The following is a 16,976-nucleotide window of genomic DNA, read 5'->3' as shown; positions in this document are numbered from 1 at the left end:
CTCCGTCCCCAGCTGCCTGTCACTGTAGCTTACTTTTTCCTTTGCTATAATTAATGTATCTGTGATTCCAACTGTCAGCAAGTCATTCTTAGCACACTAATTTGAAGACCTGAGTGCAAAACCATGTCTGCTACCATGTCTGCTCCTTCCATACTGTTGCTTTTTCAACTCCTGGGCACCTGGAGCTAGACCTACTGAGAGTCAAGGTGAAATTCTTGGGTCCCTGATGTAGAAAAGCCTTTCTGTTCCCCACTGCCTGTTTAGAGGACCCTGTTGACTAATAGTAGTTGCTGGAGCTTCTGAGAACTTTCCATTAACATTGCTTTCTGCTTATTTTCAAAAGGGAAAAAAAATAAATGTGCTATCACCATCACTACCCAGAACGAACTGTGTCCCCGTCGCTTTTGTTTTCTCTCCTTTTATACAACCCTGACAGGCGAGCCCAAGCCAGCCAGGGGCCTGCAGCATTCTCTGCCACCACCACCAAAATCTGGTGGAGCTAGCCTAAGAGTTGGGTTTGCTATGAAAATACAAAACTTTTTCAGCCCAGAAAGCCGTCGAGCATATGAACACCCTTATTGTTTCCAAGACCACCAAATTACTTGGGGCAATGGTAGGTAATTGTTCTATTGCTTCAAAACTTAAAGTAAAAGCAAGTCTGTAGGTCCCCACCTCCTTAAAGCCAAGCTAATACCTTCTTAGCTTTGGGCTCCATTTTTCATCCAATAGTAAATACATTGCACGTAGAAAGCACGATAGAATAAAGCCAATTAGTCCTAAAGCTGGCCTCTGAATCCAAGGAACCACTTTCTACCAAAAGGGGTATCCTTGAGGAAAGCCCTCTGCCATTGCCAGAAACTCCAGTGAGACCATCCAGCCCAAGTGAGATGCTGGCATGGTAAAAAGCTAAGTCCAAAAATAGACTTTAGCTTGCACTGCAGCAGGAAGGCCAACAAAGAACTTATGGGACAGTCACTTAGAATTTGGGCCGTTTATTCCAGGACTGCAGTTTCCAAAGTTGAAAGTGTACTTTATGTGAAAAAGCCCATCAATGCTCCTTGGGTCCCTTCTTCCACTCCCCTGTCTGTAGAGTTGCCAGCTGTGGTGAACTGAGGGCCTCGTCACTTCTTGTTCTCTTCTTGAAGTGGGCCTGTGCCATGCTTTTCTCAGATTCACACTTAGTGAAAGTGTTTATATCACTCTACCTGATGAATGCAATCTTTGCTTAGTTGGGGCACACCTGGCATAGGGCCTATTCCTGGCCTCTGTTTGTGCCAGATGCAAATACACACCAAATGTGGATACCTGATAGCTTGTTCTCATGCCTACTTAAAAGTTTGGCTCCCAAACCTGCACATTAGTTTCTACTCACTGGTCAAAAAAAGACCATACACAAATTCGAGGGGACGCTAATGTGATCCTACACACGTTGACCACTTCCTGCAGAGACAGGCATTATTCAAGGAAGAGATATACCCTGCTCCTCCATAGCAGGATGCCACCACAGCTGCCGCTCACATATGTGCAGAATGCACCTTCCCCATCCACCCTCTGCACTGTGTAGAAATCACTAGATCACGAAATAAATCTTCAGTGCTTCATGTGACCTCATGCAGCCAGGCACTACCAGAGACATTTTGACTTTCTTTCCTAACTTCTTATCATAAGTACACACGTATGCACTTTCTCCCCCATTTTAATTTTTTCTTTCTCCTCCCTCCTTTTTTTCATATTCTGAAATAAACACACCTCCTTGGCATGACTGGAACCCTAGAAAATCTGTTTTCCCTTCCTTGGTGCAATATGGTGTATGTTAGGAGATTTGAACAAGTCTCATGAGCCAAATTAGTAAAAGCAGAGAGTAAACTCTCTCCATTTCATCTCGTCAGGCGCTGAGCTCTTCTGCTCAAGGCTACTGCCCTACTCCTTGAGCCACAGCGCCACTTCTGGTTTTCTGGTGGTTCATTGGAGACTTTAGTGCCCAGGCTGGCTTTGAACCTTGATCCTCAGATCTCAGCCTCCTGAATAGCTAGGATGACAGGCATGAGCCACTGCGCCTGGCTTCCCAGCAGCCTTCTTATCACCTGTGTATTCTCATTTTGTTGAATTCAAAAGTCTCTGCCTCTAGGGCCTTTCTCTGCTGTGTTTTAATAGATGTGTGACTGAAATAAGACCCAAGTCACTGTTAAATTCTAGATAAAAGTCAGAAAGTGGTAGAATGCCCTCTTCCAAACCAGGCCCCCTTGTCAGAAATTTTACTGAGGATGGGTGTCAAATGTTCACAGGAAGTGATTTTCCCCACAAAGTGATGGAAGATGTGAGGAAAAGCGACAGATTCTGCTCCAGTTTTGTGTCTTCTTGTGGAGAGACAACTGGCTGCTCATCTCATTGCAAAGTTCTTGTGTGAAACCAGTGGTTGCCCAGGTTAGGAGACTGAGACACCTGTAACAGCTCTCCCGCCTGCAGGGCTATGGCTCCCTCTGTGTGCTGGCATTCCCATAAATGTTTTTCTTCTCTGTAGATGTGCCTTAGAGTACCACCCAGTGCTTCTAGCCTACTCCCCCATGGGTACGTCAAGTCTGTTAAAGACAGACACCTCTACTTCTTTGCTGCTAGCTGCTTTTCACAGCGGTGCACTGGAGCCTACCAACTCCAGGCTGCCCACCAGATCTTCCACCTTGGCTTAACCTGGTGCCTTAACTTCCTTAGTAAAGGAGTTCACGTCAGAGTCATTAGAGTGTTGCAGACATTGGCTTCTTAGTACCCTTGCGTACTTTTACCAGAAAATATGAAAGACACAATCATTCAATGCGTTAACCTTGCTTTATGTTGTTCTCTGTCACTCCTTTTGTTTATTTGCTGGCTTGCTTTCAAGAGCCAAACTCAGGGGAATGTCATGATGTCACCAAGGCCACTGGGGTGGGATGGGGGGAATAAAAACAGCTACCCACATTGAATATGTATTGAATATTGACAATGAACTTAGCCTTTTTTCGGGTTCAGATATGACACAAACACAAGCATTTTCTTTCTATTCCTTTCTATTACCCCTTGTTTTCCCACTTGGGAAGTGGGAAGACTCTTGGATAAACATGGATGAAAATGTCCCTTTGTGTGTTGTGAGTAGTCCACTCAGCATGCACATTGGCCTCTGCTGCTAACGGCCTGTTTTCTGGTTCTTGTCACTCCCTAGACTTTTACTGAGAGCTAGCCTACCAGAGAAGAGTCAAGGAAAAAAAATCTTGTCACCGGGAATGGTCACAACAAATGCCAAGCATAAACGTGGTGATGTGAAGAAAAGTTTTCCAGTTTGTTCTAAAGTCTCATGATCTGATCTATGTTTGTTTGTTTTTCTTCTGTTTTTATTTTCTTAGAATGACTGAAGGCTTGGATTTGGGCACTCACATTCCTCTGTCTTAAGTTATTTGTAATAGCGAATGTGTTGACATATGCCTTTCTCCTATTGTGTTATGCATTTTATGGCATTTTGTTTAGCATAACTTATCCATATTTTTGTGTACTTGGCTTTTAAAAGTGTTAGTCACTGTAATCATATAAAATTGAAATTATGTTCTTGACATCTGTCACATAATTCAATAGCACCCATTCCTGATGTATAAAGTTATCTCTCAATAAACAATGGAGATAGCACCTGCTCTTCCTGAAAATACTATTTAAAGGTGAGAGTGAAAGCCCAAATTGAGCAAATTTTAAGTCGGAGTTAAGATGTAGGTTTGTGGAAAGTAAGCTACTTACTAATCTTTCAGATTTCTCTCAATATCAGTGTCACAGAAGGAGCAGGACACTTGAGGCTCACACCTGTCATCCTATTACACTCAAGAGGTTGAGATCTGAGGATCACAAACTGAAACAAGTCCAGGCAAGAAACTACATAAGACTCTTCAATTAACCACAGGGAAAAAAAAAAAGCTGGAAGTAGTGCTGTGACCCAAGTAGCTAGCCTTGACTGAAAAAGCTAAGGGATAGCATTCAGGCCCTGAATTCAAGCCCCAGAAGAGGTGCTGTGGCTTAGAGTGATAGAGCACTAGCCTTGAGCAAAAGAGCTTAAGGACAGCACCTAGGCCCTGTGTTTAAGCCCACGACTAACCAAACAAATATACGAAAACTCAGAAAAAGATACCCGCGTTGTATCGTGATCTTATTTGGTGCATCAAGGCTTCACTCTATTCTGTTCAGAAACAAAATTACTGAAGCATATGGGCTGCCTATTCTGCTAAAGCTCTGCCCGGGCCTTGTCCCTCTTCACCTCCCCTCCTCTGCACTCTCCAAATTAGGCAGTGCCAGCAGTGAGCACTAGGCAGAGGCACTGGGCATTCCTGAAGACCAGCTTTGGGAAGGAGGAAGGAGAACAGAGTGAGAAATCTGTGTTCCTGACAGCCAAGAAGTGACTGGAAACAGTGCAGCTCCCTTGTACCTGGATGGGTGCGTGGCCCTCCACAATTGCAACCACTCCCCCCTTGGAGCCTTTCGGGAGCACCATTTAAATTCACCTTTGCAAAGAAGGACATTGAAAAGAGATTAGAAGAGGTACTTCTGGCAAACATTTACCAAGGGTGAACCCTGAGCCTTATTCCCTAAGACACACCCCGACCTCGACCACACACACCCTGCCTCTTCTGCCCCACCTGAAGGAAACCAGCCCACATTCACTCCTTCCCAGGAGCAACTGGACTTCATCCTCACAGGAGACCTGCCCTACAGTTAATGTTTCACTGTGACACCCTGGACATACCATTTAGGCAGAGCCCAACTGCAGCAGATTCACAGGATAGCTTAGCTTTCCCCTGGTCATAGTAATAAGAGTGGCAGGAAGTGTGGGCGCCATCCAAGAGAAGATCCATAGAGCCGTAGAGATGTCACATGGTGGACCAGCACCATGTTCATCTCTTCCCATCTTCAAAAGATGGCCATTTGATTCTCCAATAATTGTTTTCTTGTTTCAGCTTTTGATGATGACTGAAGAACATGGCTTCAATCAGAGATTTCCACATTAGAAACACAAACATAACAGCAGAACATCAGGTATTGTCATAGATAACTGGATCAAAATCTTTCTGAACGGAGCCTCAGTATTATCTTTTCTCAAGCTGCCTTGGCAGGGGTTGGGGACATATCTTAGTAGTAAAGCACTTGGCTAGCAAATGCAGGGCTTGGGTCTCAAGTGCATACCACACACACACACACACACACACACACACACACACACACACACACACACTTCAAATGTATCCTAAAGGTTAAGGACAAGTAGCTTGCCAGGAACAATGGCTCACGCCTGTAATTCCAGCAGCTCTAAAGGAGAACAGTAAGATAACAGTTCCGAAACAGCTCCAGGTAAATTAGACAAAACCTTTTTTTTTTTCTTTTTTTTTGCCAGTCCCTAGTTCAGGGCCTGAGACACAGCACCACTTCTGGCTTTTGCTATGTATGTGAAAGCGAGGAATCAAACCCAGGGCTTCATAGATGCTAGGCAGGCACTCTACCACTAGGCCAAACTCCTAGCCCCGGAGACACCATCTGAACCAATAAACCAGACCTCACGAGGCACACACCTGTGATCACTGCTACAGGAGAGCTGTGAGTAGGAGGGTCGCAGCTAAAGACCAGCTGAAGCAAAGGCCTAGACATGCTGCTCAAATGACACAACACGCGCCTGAGAATCAAGGCTGACTTCAAGCCACAATACCACCAAAGAAAACAAAACCAAACAATAAAAATATACTGTCTTTGCAATACATGATAAATATTAACCCACAGATACATATGGGCCACAGTGAGGCGATGGCAGTGCCTGCAGATGGTCTGACGGGTGTATGTAGGCTCCCCTCTTCCTGGCACACACACAGACACACACACACACACGCACACACACACAGAGCTGGTACTTTGGAACTTGCTGCCCACAGACTGCAATCATTTTCATAAAACCTTACCTTTACCCTCCCTTTATCCCCTTGCAGGGTGTGGCCAGCATCTGTGTATCTGGTCTATACCATCTCCAGAGGGATGGTGACCAGGAATACCATAGCTGCCAGTTGCTGTGCTGGTTTCTTCTGCTGTGGTTGATCCGCACACACCTGTGCGCAGACACGGCGACTCAATGATTGGGCGTATCATCACTCGGGAGGAGGATGTTTAAAATGGAAACTTGGGGAGGGTGCTTTTTTGCCCAGAAAAGGTCAAAAAATTCCATCCATGTCTAGAATCTTTTGAATTCCAAAAGAAGCAGCAGGTTTTAAAACAAAACAGTTCTTCTGAATCCAGGCACTGGTTGCAACTGGTGAGTTTTTTTTAAATTTATTATTATTATTTTACCTAAACTGCCAGTTACAGGTGAAAGGAAACAGAAAAACAAGAGCTCTGTCTCTCCCCTTTATGAAATCAGCTACTTAACTTGAATGAGTTAGCTCTCACTTGGCAGAGCACTTCCACAAAGAGCTCAGAGCCTCTTGGCAAAGATGCAACAGCTTGAGGGTACATCACTGGAAGAAGCAGGCATCAGGGGCCATGAACTTGGGACTAGCAGTGCCTTCTCTGGAACCTCTCCAGCACAGGGCACACTGGTGGTTGGGAGAGCAAATGTTTTAAATTTACTTTTATTCTTGTATGAGATTCTGATTAAGGCAAAGCATTCTTCCTCCAGACTAGCAAAAGTAGGTGATACATACTAGCCAAGAAACACCAAGCCAAACACACCCAACAGGAAAACAGAGTTCCTTCTCCCCCATTTGCATCTCTTCCCTCATAACCTAGAAATGTTCAGCCAGAAAAACAAATGGCCCCCACAGCAGAGCAGATAGAAATTCAAATTTGTGTACACTGACATCTAGTTTACCTGGACACAGGAAAGTACATTACTCCTCCATTTTTATTGCGTATTCCTCCTTAAGAGCTATTGGTTTTAAACAAATCAGCGTGAGTTCATGAGTTCATACAATATTTCAGAACCTGCCACACAACCCTAAACAGCTGCCCTGCTGCTCTGAGGAAAATTCCTCCAGCCTTTGTCCAGACTCTTCCAATACGGTCTGTTGTCCTGAGGCTGAAGAGCTGCTATTAGCACAGTAATTTTTCCAAATGAACATTGAGCTAAATTAGCTCAAATGTATAAAGGAACATCTCTCACTGTGTTATGGAAAATTGCCTCCCAAATTACAAGACTATACAAAGCACATATTAATTCTGAGCCCAAGGACATCGAAATTGCCTTAGATTCATGCTGCATTATGGTGAGACACTCTTAATGTCAGGCTCCAAGGAGATCACAAGTGCATGCTGTTATGAAAATAAACCTGAATTTTTCTCCATTAGGATCGCACACACCAAAGACCAGATAGTGGTATTTTTCTCTTAAGATTCAAGCATTTTTTGCAGAAAAAATAAATAAATTCTAATTGCACAGGCACAGAGTGAGTTTGAATTCTAAACTAGCTTGACCTCTTTAAATGGCTTCCTCACTGCTACCGATAAGTGAGGCCAGCTAGAAAGTTGCTGATGGCAGCCACAGCTAAGGCCCAAAAGAGATGCCTGGCATCTATAGATCTATAGATCGCACCAAAACAGCTCCCACTCAAGCACATCCAAGTCCATGACAAGGTAAAGGGGAAAACAGAGGTCAGGTACCCTCTAAAGATGATGCAATGGATGCATATATGTCAGCAGATAGCCCGACAGAAGAAGGGCTCTGGAAAAGTAGTCCTACCAAAAGCAGCCCTAAACTACTCCCCGGGACATCCAAACAGTCCGGTCACATGCTCTCAGCTGATCAAAGAACACTTAAAGATCCTCATTTTTATGTTTGTTTTTCTCAAATGTGGAACTTTAAAAAAAATTATTGTAGGGGTAATGTATAGAGGGGTTCCAGTTACATTTGCCAGGTAGTAGGTGCATTACTTCTCATACATTGATACCCCTTCTCATGTTTTTGTCCCCATTTCCCTGCCCTCACTCCCTCCCAATCATCTTGTTTTCTCCCCTTCCCTTTCCTATTTCAAATAAACAAATAAATGTATAGAGTATACCAGGTAACAAAGTGAGATGCAATAACAATATAAGAAGGACAACAAAAGAGAAGAGAAATAACATAGTATATTAAGAACAACAATCACACAAGATAAAGCTCTTGTTTCCGTATCCTAGAGATCCTTTCAGTGTTTTAAAAGGAGTGTATGCCAGTACTATGGCTTGAACTCATAGCTTCACACATTTAGCTTGCTTGTTCACAACGAATGTGCTACTTGAGCCATGTTCCTAGTCCAGCATTTTGCTGGTTTTTGGAGATAACTTTGCTGATTATTGGAGATAATATGAATTTTCTACCTGGGCTGGCTTTGAACTAGGATCCTCTAATCTCAGCCTCCTGAGGAGCGAGGATCCCTGGCATGATTTAACACCCAGCTGCACACTTGGTAGTTTGTATGCCAGGCTAGTGCTGTACCACTGTTCCTCAACCCTGCCACACACTTCTCTTTGGAGGAAATATTATGCCACAAATTCCAGATATCATCATGTTCTATCCCCACATGCCCCTGGATATCCTAAGATCTTTTTAGGATTATAATGCCATGGTACACTTAGGAAAATGCATGGCAATACTTCTGTATCACCTCAGTTCCAAATCATATTTATTTAATGGGTTCAAGAATATGTTTTGGAGTAATCAGTATTTTTAAGAGATGAAAATAAGAAAATGATGTATCCCACCTGAAGACCATAAAGGGCTGCAGTACCTCCCTAGCATTCTTCTAAAAGGAAGAGACTCTCCTTTCCTTGTCCTTGCAGTTTCCCTTTCCAAGTAGTCCTGGTGGCCTGTGAATCAAAGCTCCCTCCCCTCCTTTCAGGACAGAAGCAGTGCCTCTACTGAGTCATTGAGAATTTGAATCCTGGGACACCAGCTCTATCCATGGGATGGAGCTCCTGGAAGAGGTCATCCAGTAGTTCCTGCTCCCCGGAAACTGTCCTGAGTTCTGGAAAGCTTGACTTTTATTTTAATTCCTTACAAGCAGGAAATAAGTGGATTTTGGCTTTAACCATAGCAAGCTTCTGAACCCAACCGCTTTCCTGTACTTCCGCCTGCGTCTGCATTCGCAGGTGTATCCAGGCTTGTGCAGAACCCTCCCAGGGCTCCTCCATTTCTGCTCAGAGTGGAAAGAAAGCTTTCTCTTCTGGAGAACTGAGGCTTCTTCAGCTATTACCTCACCTACATGACGACAGTGACTTACTAAGGGTGCTAGGTAACTTGACTCCCTGCAAGCAAAGGCCAGAAATACAAGGGGACCTCACAGAGTTGCATAGAAAAGGAACACCAGGTACAAAGGCTTCTTCTGCCTGTTCCCTGACACAGAGCAGAGCTTCAAGCATGAGGTCTTGAACCAACACCCTAGTCCTCGTGACAGATTCCTGCACTCCTGCCCTGTTCCCAGCATTTCCCCCATAAGACCTGCAAGAGCTTTTTATTTTCTTCCTCTATTGGCTGAGGATTTCGATTTAAAGTACTGGACATTTATGAAATGAAAAGCCCAAGCATCTAAAAGCCCAAGCATCTGTCACACAGACAGAAGGATTCTCCAAGATCCTCCAAATAAAAGAATCTGTCCAGATAGTTTCTAGAAGATGTCATTGTTTGCAGGGTGGTTAAGTGCATAGCGGTCAGTTTTATTTTTCCCTGCATTAGATATAAATGACTATTTGATTAAGGTTGCTATTTAAAACAATCAAGAGCCTAAGATTATCTGTCATTATGGTTAAAACTTTAAACTTTAATTTTCTTTTTATAAAATCATGGTCTCAGGTCACAAAAAGACAGAGATAATGAGAGGAGTGGATGGAATTCCTTCACATTCCTGGGATCTGTGCACTCCATGGCTCTTAAACTGTGGTGCCTGGACCAGCAGCATAGATGAGATGTCAGATAGAAATGTGTTGAAATGCACATACTCAGGTCTCATCTAGACCTCTGGCACTCTGAGAGGAGAGCTCGGGGATCTGTTTTCAAATACTCCATCCACACCCAGGGTTGTGACACTGGCTGAATTGGCTCCTCTATGATGGCCAACCTTGACTGGCTAGAGAAGAACATAACAGATTAGTAAAGCACACTTTTGGGTGGTGTCCACTGAGGTGTAACCAGAGAAGATTTGCTAAGCGGGGGAAGGGGAGGCTGTCACTGAATGTAGGTGGGCACTAATAGGCTGAGGTCTACAGAACAGAAGGGGAAGGAGGAGGAAACCTGTTTGTGCAGGCATTCCCTCTCTCCTTCCCTCCCGCCATCCACCTCTTTCTTCCCACCTGGCTGCCCTGAGGTAAGCAGCTCTGCTCCAATATAATGAGGAGGAGGAGGAGGAGGACGACGAGGACAGCAACAACGATGATGACGACGACGAGCTAATTTACCACATACCTGAAATGATGGCTACAAGCAACCATGGACTGAGACTGCTAAAACCAGGAGCCAAAATAAATCTTCCTTTCAAATTGTTATTTGTAGGTATTGTGTCATGGAATAGTCTGTCCCAGGACCCTGTACCAGTGTTCTGGGTAATGTTCTGAGCCCGGGAACACCTCCCAGGAGGGCACATTTGGGGTTGTCCTGGGAAGTTGAGTCATTACATGTAAAAGAAAGGTGAAGGCTAGAACCAGGTGGTTCCCAACCATAAGAACTCCTAAAACTCCCCAGGCTGCCATTTGCCTTTGCCTCCTTTCCAGGTCCTGTTTAGGACAGTGTTAAATGTCTCCATAGCTTTCCACATTCTACTGTGTGTCCTGACTGCATACTGTCCCTGTGCTGAATGACAAAACTCTTCCTCTTCCCTTGCCCTTCAGAAATGTAGATAAATTGGGGACCTCAAAATTGGGTGTGGTGGCTCACACTTGTTTTCCTAGCTACTCAGGAGGCTGAGATCTGAGGATCGAGGTTCAAAGCCAACCTGGACACTAAAGTCTATGAGACTCTTACCTCCTCTTAACTCCCAGAAAATGGGGAGTGGTGTTGTGGCTCAAGGGGTAGGACCGTAGCCTTAAGCTCAAGAGCGCAGGAACAATGCCCAGGCCTAGAGTTCAAGTTCCACAACTGAAAAAAAAATTGAGGACCACATCTTAACACCTCTCCCCCAGGGCTCTCAGACTTCTTTCTTCCAGCCTCACCTTCTCTTCCATCAGTGAGTAGCAACCAGAAGCCTTGGGCATGTTAGCGGCTCCTCTGTTTCCCTCCATCCAGAGTTGTTGCAGAGGGCTAATGTTCACACCACGTGTTGGCCTCCCCACCAGGGCCCAGAGCTGGCTGCAGCAAAAAACTTTCTGGACATAGATTTTATAAAACATTCTTTTCTCCTTCTTTTTGCTTACTGATTTAGAAAGCCTTGCACAGAGGTCTGGGCCCCCTCTGTGTATCTTTTCCTCTCTCTACCAGGAACCTGGGCCTCCCGTCCTCCTCCTCCTCCTCCTTCTCTCTTTTTATTTCCATGGCTCCCTGATTGGAAAAGAGGGGGGCCCCCTTTCTTCCTCCTCAACTCCACAATTGTCACCACCAATTAGTGCATTGTTTGGGCACACAATGGCGTTACTGTAGCCAGTGGAACCGCAGGGCTTTGTGCTTCTCCACCCGGCCATGGGGGCAGTCAAGTTTCATTTAGAGACTTAAAACACACAACTCCAGAAGAAAAATGCTACCAGACAAAAAAAGAAAAAAGCCAGGGAGAGGGATGGGGAGGAGAGAAGGAGCACAAAAATACAAGCAGAAAAAGGAAAGTGGAGATGGAAATGAAGGAAAATAAAGTCAATGGCAAATAATGTTGAAAGAAAAAAGAAAAAAATATCTGCTATTCAGGAGTTAAGCCTAGCTTGTGTAAAGACTACATACTAGCATCCCCGCTCTGAACACAAAAAGGACTTGAGCCTAACAGTAATTAGTGGTGTGATTGTGCTTAGAAATACTGTGTCTTTAGAGGATTTTTTTCCCTAACTTCTCCCCCCCCCCCCGCCGACCCCCATCTTCACCAATAAAGAGGATGAGGGGAAAAGGTAGGGGCTGAAGAAGGAAAAGGGGACCTGCCAGCCACCTCCCCCAGCAGTCTGGGATGGGGACAACTGGGCCTTTCTCCTTGACAGGTAAATTGGATTTTATTGTCTAAAGCTTGTAACTAATTATAGAGGAGTTTTTTTTTCTGTAAGAAGGTGACATATTCATGCGTTTTAGAGTCAGTGTGTTATGTGTTTCAAACACCTTTCAAGCAGCCTGCTCCTTTCTGCAGCTCAGAATATGGCCCTAGAGGTCCAGACTTCCCATCCAGAGGCGATAGAGGCTGGGATTTTTTGGGTGGGGGGAGTCGGGGGAGGTAAACCCATGGTATCTCCTTTGCATGTAAACCCATGGCATCTGCATATGGTTCAGACATCCACGTGGCACCTGGAGCTGTGGTACCACCACCCTCCTAGAATTTTTCCTCTGTCTTCCTCCTCCCCATTAATACAACTATCAGATGTGTTCCCTGTGCCTCACTGCGCACAGTACAAAGGATGTTCAATGGAACAAATATTCTAAAGTTGTCTGGGCTGGTGGACACCCACTTTATCCTTCTTCTCACTCTCAACCTGCCCCCCTACCAACCCTCCACTTTCTGGAAAATACGGAGCCTCCTCACCAAGACAGATTTATCAAACAGGAGTGAATCATGTGTTTCCTTAAAAAAAAAAAAAAAAAATCAGAGACCAGTGCCAGCGGCTCACTTGTATAATCTTAGCTCCTCAGAAGGATGAGATCCGAGGACTGCAGTTTGAAGCTATCCCAAGCAGTAAAGTTCATGGGCCCCTTGTCTCCAATTAACCAGCAAAAAGCCATAAGTGGTGTCATGGCTCAAGTGGTAGAGTGTTATCCTTGAGCAAAAAGGCTTAGGGGAAATGCCCAGGCGCTGAGTTCAAGCCCCAGGGACAGTACAAAATGAAAGGAAGAAAGGAAGGAAACAAGAAAAAAAAAAACGAAAGAAAGGAAGGGAAAGAAGAAAGGAAGGAAGGGAAAGAAGAAAGGAAGGAAGGAAGGAAGGAAGAAAGGAAGGAAGGAAGGAAGGAAGGGAAGGAAGGAAGGAAGGAAGGAAGGAAGGAAGGAAGGAAGGAAGGAAGGAAGGAGAATAAGAGAAACATGCAGCCAGTTTAAAGTCACACCTACTTCCATTCATTTACCCCAGTCTTTCTCCTGGGATGAGACAGTAAACAGATCCTCAAAAAATACCAGCATCTTGGTATTGTGATACCTCCCTATCAGGAGCTCATTTATCTTCTGCATAAATTATTCTATGGCAAAGAACAATCTAAGACAGCTTGCAAAAATGATGGACACTCACTCTCCCTTCACATTCCTCGTATACCAACCTGCCTAGAGTTCTCCAAAGTTTTTGGTAGCTCCATTTTGAACATTCCTTTACCCACTTGTCTATTTGCAAAGTTCTAATCACCCTTTAAAACTTTGCTTAAAGAATGAACCCTGATTCCCTGCTCCAACTAATGTATTGCCCTTGGCCAGTGTACACTCTGGCTTAATATAGCTCATTGTTTGGTTGGTTGGTTTGGTTTTGCCAGTCTGGGGCTTGAACTCAGGGCCTGAGCACTGTCCTTGAGCTTTCTCAAGGACTGTGAGCCACAGCACCACTTCCGTTTTTTTTTTTCTGTGTATTTCGTACCAAGGAATGGAACCCAAAGCATTGTGCGTGATAGGCAAGCACTCTACCACTAGGCCAAACTCTCGGCCCAGCTCATGCTTTCTTATTTCCTGCCTTCATTTCTCACTCCTGGTCTGCAAAGGGGATGAACTTGTCATGCACAGTCCTGTACCAGGGTATCTAAGGCATGTAGTGACATAGAACCAGGTAGGACGCGAGAGAAATAAATGTTTATTGAGAAACACATTGTCTTTCACTCCAGTAATCACATCTGTGTTTTATATGCAGATTTGTTAAGACTCAGCTCCACGTGTCACCCTCAAGGTCACAGCACAGCTCACCACTGTCTGAGACCAGTTGGGAAGCCTCTATTAAGAAGTTTGCCTCAGGAACGTTGTTCAATAGAACATTCTAGAATGATAGCAATATCTCGCTGCTGCTCTCTCCAGCATGGTAGCTTAGTGATGAGTGCTGTTAAGCTCCAGGAATGTAGCTCCCACAACCCAGGCACTGGAATGTTTACTTTGATTGCATTTTAATTACAATCCTGTGTCACCTAATGATGGAGACATAGCGTGAGAAAAACAGTGAAGCAATTTCAACACTGCATGAAATCATGGCGTGTGCTCATACAAACTAAGGCAGCTATGATGTCACTAGGTAATGCAATCTCACCCAACCACCCTCCAACATGCAGACCAGTGACCGAAACATCACTCTGGGATACACACTTTTACCTGTAAAATAACCTCCTGTGGTGGTTTCCAGCCTCAAAAACAAACTGTGGATCTTTTCTCCTCAGCTTCTACTGCTGCTGATAGATTAGCAATCAGTTCTAGCTACTGCACGTTGCTATATCTCCAGGTCTGATCGTCCTCACTTGTGAAACCCAAAGTACAGCACCAATAAGTGACACAAATTCAACGAGTGTACACTGAGTTCATGGTAAAGCTTCACTCTGTGCTTGTTCAAGCAGACATGGGACTGAAAATCACTTGTTCTCCTTGGCTGGGCCGAGGAAACATCCAGGTAAGGGCTCGTGTCAAATGGTTTCCTACAGGGTGACCTTCTTCATATTATAGGGAAGAGCAGCCAAAGGATAGGAGCTTTCCCAGGCCCAGGAATTGGCCCCTGGGCCTGGCTGGGTCGCGGTGTGAATTCCAGCTGCCCCAGAAAAATGCAAGTTAGGCAGATTGCCCCACCCCCACACTTTACTGGGAGGCCACTTAAGCTGTTTGCTCAAATCAGGACCCTTCTTTAGAGGTAGATCAGGTTTCTCGGCAAGGTGATAATTGTTTCTAATGGTCTGCAAACACATTCTCAACAGCTAACCCCTCCAGCCTCTAGGGACACTTGGCAAGTAGGTCTGGGGACTAGGCAAACTCAAGCCATCAGAAGCTCCAAAGTTTGAGAGATACTCAAAGAATGGGAAGTATTTAGTGCCAGCCAATGGATTATTACTCCTGCCCAGGCTGAGCACAAAATACTTACTTTCCCAAAGAGCAGGTGTCTCCCTCCTGGTGGTCTCAGATTCCTGAAAGGTCTTGGAGTTTAAACCAGGGCCTAAAGAATTTTCAAGCACAGTTGTTCACAAAGTAAATTTTAAGTGGCAGATTGAGCAATATTAGATCTTTTGTGCCTGTCAGGTTCTGAATTCTTGGGCCATATGCTTCACAGTATGAAATTAAGTGACTTAATTTCTCTGTGCCTCAATTTCCTAATCTATACAGTGCAAGGAACAGTGGTGTCTGCACTGTGGGGCACGTTACAGTGAATACATAGAAAGAAAGCACTTAGCAAGTTATGTGGGGCATTAACAAGTACACAATAAGTAGCAGCTACTATTATTTTAATACTCTTTTAATGCATGCAGGTACTGCTGTAGTTAATAGTACATAAGCATTACTCTTAATAGTAGCTTTTTCTTTCCATGTATTTTCTCATGTTATTTCTTTTATTGTTATGTGTTGGGGAGCAGTACTGGGGAATGAATTCAGGACTTTGAGTTCTTGTTCAGCATTTTTTTGCGTAAGGCTGACATTCTACCATTTCAACCACACCTCCACTTCCAGTTATTTTGTTTGTTTGTTTGTGTTTCTGGCTAAGTGGAGATGAAAGTCTTATGAGTGTTTCTGTCCAGGCTGGCTTTGAACCATGACCCTCAGTAGCTAGGGTTACAGGCATGAGCCACCAGTACCTGCCTCTTGCTTGATAGAAATCACACACAGCATAACGAAGTCCAGAATTTCAGAAGGGGGATCCCCATTCTGAGAAATTATCAGCTGGGGCTACACATGCCTCAGGAAGGCTCAGTGGAGGAAAAATAATGAGTGTTTGACAGAGCTAATGCAGAAAACAGCAGGAGATTAAACAGTATGTAAACAGAATGGACAGGAAAAGATGGGGCAGGCAAATTTGGTTCCCTTAAATAGAGACCATTAGGAAAAACACTCTGCAACATAGCATTCTCTTTTTCAACTTTAAAAAAAAATGTATTATTTATTTATTTATTTAGATTTTTTTTAGACGTTTACTGAATTGTTTTTTATATATTTTTATTGTAATTAATAGAAGGGTTACATTATATACACCAGATAGAATTCACCCACATTGATACCCTTTCTCATGTCTTGGGGGTCTCCCCCGACCCCCACCCCTCATCTTGTTTTTCTCCCTTCCCTATCTGACTTCAAATAACCAAATATGCATATATACAATATATCACATAACCAGGTGAAATACTGTAACAGTATGAGATAACTAAGGGAGAGCAAAAGAGAGGAGAGATAACATAGTACATTAAGGACAACAATCGCTCATTATATGGCTTTTCTTTCTATATCCTGGGGGTCCTTTCATTTAGCTTCATCCTATATGGCCTTATGTATCTAGGTTTTGTTCTATTATAAATCTCTGCTAGGAGAGCCCAAGGTTTCTACTGATTATGACAAATGAGGGAAACCATTGAGCCTATGTTCGTTTGAGTCTGGCTTACTTCACTTAATAGCATTTTTTCTAAGTCTTTCCATTTCCTTACAAATGGGGCAATGTTGTTCTTTCTGCCAGCAGCATAGAATTCCATTGTGTATAAATACCACATCTTGTTGATCCACTCATCAACTGAGGAGCATCTGGATTGGTTCCATATCTTTGCTATGGTAAATAGTGCTGCAATGAACATTGTTGTGCTAGAAGATTTAGTATGTCCTTGTTTCTGGACAATTGGGTAAATGCCAAGTAGTGGAATTGCTGGGTCATAGGGGAGCTCTATGTTTAGTCTTTTGAGGAACTGCCATACTGCTTTTC

The sequence above is a fragment of the Megascapheus bottae genome, chromosome 21 (genome assembly GCF_031878675.1).
Source record: "Megascapheus bottae isolate mThoBot1 chromosome 21, mThoBot2.hap1, whole genome shotgun sequence".
Classification (NCBI taxonomy): domain Eukaryota; kingdom Metazoa; phylum Chordata; class Mammalia; order Rodentia; family Geomyidae; genus Megascapheus; species Megascapheus bottae.
This window is presented reverse-complemented; position numbering follows the sequence as displayed.